This window comes from Condylostylus longicornis, unplaced genomic scaffold (genome assembly GCF_029603195.1).
Source record: "Condylostylus longicornis isolate FDR11 unplaced genomic scaffold, ASM2960319v2 ptg000072l, whole genome shotgun sequence".
NCBI lineage: Eukaryota > Metazoa > Arthropoda > Insecta > Diptera > Dolichopodidae > Condylostylus > Condylostylus longicornis.
The window spans coordinates 24991-29576 of NW_026578040.1; the positions used below are offsets into that span (position 1 = coordinate 24991).

General features: G+C 31.8%; 1 long non-coding RNA gene across 2 annotated transcripts; it reads right to left on the minus strand.

The window, feature by feature from the left end:
• Positions 1-228: 228 nt before the first annotated feature.
• On the minus strand, positions 229-4320 carry LOC129612444 (uncharacterized). 2 transcript variants are annotated; one of them, XR_008697228.1, is made up of 3 exons: positions 1754-4320; positions 587-1689; positions 229-524 (listed from the first exon to the last, which is right to left on the minus strand). It is a non-coding gene; the product is annotated as an uncharacterized LOC129612444 (long non-coding RNA). The 2 variants fall into 2 exon arrangements; XR_008697227.1 differs by having other exon boundaries at positions 587-1299; positions 1375-4320.
• Positions 4321-4586: the final 266 nt, after the last annotated feature.

Sequence of the window (4586 nt, forward strand, 5' to 3'; positions counted from 1 at the left end):
AATTATCCTACCGACTGCGCCAATTATGTTTTTCGTTTCTATTAAGATTATAAAAAAATAAATTATTATTTATTCTTTTATTTCTCTTTATTTTTAAATTAACAAATTTTACAATTAAGATAGAATTAAATTTATAACACAAGATTTAACACTTCTTTCACTATCTGAGGCTAAACTGTAATTTATTTTTATTTTGTACAATCCATTGTATTTATAGTATTCTTTACAATATGTTTACTTATAATTATCAATTATTACTTTTGAATTAAAACCAGATTAATTACTTTTAAAATCAAATGGAAAGTTTTAAAATAATTTCTACTATTTGATTAACCAGATTAACAATATTATTTTTACAAAATGACCTTCAGAAAATTTCCTAAGTTACATTCTTTTATTTATTTTTTCAAGATTAACAACATTCCTAATTATTTTGGGAAAGTTTTTACATTAATTGTTATCATCTATATTATGTTATTTGCCCATCAGCAATATTTATGTTTTATTTATTTTAGTTGATATTTCTGAAAGTATATTTGAATAATTATTTATTAATGGCTTTGTACATGGTTTATATATAACTCACGCTTACAAGGGCGCAAAGATTATTTTCACCAAAGGAAGGGTAGACTGGGCAATTAATTCGTTTGGCCCTTACAAGAGTCTCGACGACGATGTTGTATACCCGGCATTTCTGCAAAGGATGTTCTTCTGCTACATATAACAAATATGTTCAGGGAAAGTCTGGTCCCAGGGTACTTTCCGAAGAGACATAGCCGAGGCTGAATCATATAAGCCTATCAGCTGAACATCTTTTCTACTAAAGGCTATGGAAAAGGTGTTAGCTTTAGAAATCAGCAAGCGATTTAAAAATCATTGAGCAAGCGATGACGTCGAGGGGCATCTGCTCCTCCATTATTTGTTGAACAAGTGGCACGCTCAGTGGTAGAAGGATCGAAGCGGTAATTGCTACTGACTCCTTGATGGTCACGGCCACAAGGGGCTACCCACAAGGTGAGGCTCTTTCCCCACTTTTGTGGCTTCTGGTTATGGACCAGCTGCTTCTGAAATTGGAGCGATCAGAATTCGGATACATTAGCTATACTGGCGACCTGGTCTTGATGCTCCGCGGCAAATTCGAAACTACAGTGTCGGAGCGCACTCAACTGGCCCTGGCTCTAGTCGAGGGCTAGTGTAAGGGCGCGGATTTAAATGTGAATCCGCAAAAACTAAAGTGTGTACTTTTCACCAACAGGAGGGACGTGACACCGAAATTGGGCGGCATTCCTGTCCTGATGGCTGAAAACATCAAATTTTTGTGGGTCATCCAAATCAAGACGATTAAATGCAAGAGGAACTTTCGGGTAATAATACCTGACTGGAGTCCATCGAGGCAATTACAGGCTCCTAGCCGGATCAGGCGTCCGTGTGGCACACGGATATCTCTAAAGGTGATCGCGACAAGGGTGCTGGTGTATACGGCCGCAACTATAGGTTCTATACGCCTTTAGACGAAGCTCCCTTCGTTTTCAGGCGGAGGTCTTCGCCATCGGGTCATGTGCTGTGCGCTGCTTGCGAGACGGCTCACGGAAGTGTTCCATTTCCATAGTTTGCAACAGCCAGGTTACTCTAGCGGCACTGAAATCATCAACTTTTAACTCGAAGATAGCCTGGAGTTGCTTCAACAACCTGCAAAAACTGAGCGTGAATAACAGAGTCACTTTTATATGGGCTCCTGGCTGTACAGGAATACCTGGCAATGAAGAGGCCGATCAATTGGCGAAGTTGGGAACAAATGTCTCTTTCATCGGACATGGTCCGAGCGTGGGTCATTCTATAAAATATTATGTTTGTATACAGGTACATTTTATCAAATTAATTTCGCTGTAAATTGATATAAAAAAAATTTGGAAGAAACAATATTAGGAAACATTAAAAAAATTTTTTTTAAATTTCGGGTTTTTTTTTAAGTTTTTAATGTCGCCTCTTTTTTTTATCGCCCATTGCAAATGCATACTTTGCATATATGAAAGATCCGTCCCTGCCTACTAGGTGTATCTACACCTAACAGGTGTGTATGCATATTCATATAAAATATGAGTTTTAAATTTAGCAAGACGAGATTGAAATAAAAATGAAAAATCTTAAAATAAATTTATTATTTTTTAAATAATTTTAAAAAATAATAAATTTATTTATATTATTTTTTAAAATTATTTATATAAATTAGAATTTTTTTTTATTTTAACTAAATTTTGAACAGGTCTTGATGCTATTTCTTAATCTTCAATATTCTGTTTTCAACTTTGCTGAAAAATTTACTTTTTTAAGAACATCATTTAAGTGCCACATAAATAATTTAAAAAATTTAGTAAAAATACAGGACATACATTTTTTAATGCGGCACAGCGTAACTGAATGTTAAAAAGAAATGTTTGCTAAAATTAACTGTTATCTAAAGCCTTTTCCTCTTCAAGTTCTTGATATCAGTTTTCTATAAAATAGGTTGTAGAAGTTTGAAACTTTTCTAGCTTTTAGATACTAATAAAAATTTTTTTCCAACTCCACCCCCTTGAAAGTTTTCGCCTCCCCAAATTTGTAAAAGTCCCATTTTTGGCGCCATATATTTCCGAAGTTTTTTCAAATTTCTATGAATGAAAGCTAACAATAAATGACGCAATCAACCATTGAATTCGAGCTGGAATATCTCACTTGGAAAATTGCTACTTTACAAACTATTTAAAGTTTAAACAAACTTTATTAATTTTGTTAGCTACTTTTAATAAAAAATCACTTCGATTCGTAAATAATTTATTTTGTTCATAAAAAAAAACAAATATGCATATGTGAATGTCTACATACACTATGACAAGATGTGTACATATCAACGGAGTCAATACTTTTAATAATAAAAAAAAACATTGCAGAACAGTTACCTTTTAAAAAAAATGTTGAAAGTCAAATCATATGAACCGAATATTTTTAAATTTTTGTAAAATTTTTGAATTATATATATACATATTTATTATTTCTAACAAAAATATTAAAAAGTCTTTGTGTTTTTATTTTTCATAAATATGTATATGCACACAAAGAAACGCTTTTTATTAAATTTTTTTAATGGAAATTTCTATTTTTTAGTTGTTTAAAAAGAATATTGGTTCAAGTCGCCAATTATAATTTTAATATATTTTGGTTTTTATACCTAATTAAATATTTTCATATATTTTGTAATTAGTAATTTTTTTTTAAAACTGAAAAGTAAAAATGTCCCGTCCGAAAAACTAAAAAGTAGAATTTAAAAAGCTGAAAAGTAGAAAATTAAATGTTCACGTTTTTTTTGTGTGAATTTCTAAGTCTATAAAATTGTTTCTGATATAGTCTATGTATACCCACCACACTATTAAAATTATTTTCATTCATAAACGAAACTATTTCTAGGATTGCATATATTTAGGATGAACGATCTCAACGTACTTCTGGGAAATGCCATACTGTTTGGAACAGCTTTGTCAACGAATCCAGGTCTCACCTCCCCGAAGGTAGGTAACATAGTTATCTGCCGGGCTCCTCTTGGTAACGCACTTCATGTACTTCTCACAAGACCGATCCCACGGATTCTGGGGAGGATCATTTATTGCAATCATCTTCTAATAAGGATCAACAAGGTACACCAAACAGGAATACACCGAATCCGTTCCTACGAAGCGGCAAAATAGGACATTTACCAAGGAAAAGTATTCAGGAGTCTAAGCTACGTACTACCTCAAACAACATAATTATTCAGCAAAAACCAGCTAACAGAATAAACGAAGTTACATCAGGTGAAATAATTAAAGCACAAGAAATTATGAATCAGCAGCTCCTTCATATTAGTAATTTGGAAAGCCTTTGCCATGAGCTCAAGAAAGAGATATCGGAACTTAGGGCAGCTAATTGTGACCTTAAATATTACCAGCTGAAATTACTTAATTTAGCTACCTTTAATATACCAGCTGAAATTGAACAGCTGTTCAAAACAGGACGAGTTTTATCCGGACAAGCAAGAGCTAATGAAAGAAACTGAATGTTGAGATCAAAATAAACGAAAAAGAAAAGTTGCAAGTCCTGCAGGTGCAAAAGACAACAATGACAAAACAAACAAAAAAGGACAACTAAACGAACTAAATGTCACAAAATATCCTGAACCGGACAAAGTTCCTAAACGTAAGCTTCCTCCTGTCATATTGAGTAATATAGATGACTACAATTTAGTCTAAAAAATCCTTAAGGAAAAAAATATAAACTACGAAGTGAAAGTTTTAAGCAGGAAACAGCTAAAAATAAATGTACAAAATGAAGGAGACTACAGAAAGAAAGAAAAGTGCTAAAAAACTGAAAAATAGAAAAATAAATTGTTCGCGTTTTTTTGTATAAATTTGTAAGTTTATATAATTGTTTATAGAAAAAACAATTTGTTATTTCTACGCTATGATTTTTTTTAAAACTTGAAATAATTGTGTTGCATATACTTATATGTTATATTATAATATAATATAATAATATATTATATTATTATATATTATATTATATATTTGAGTACAAAA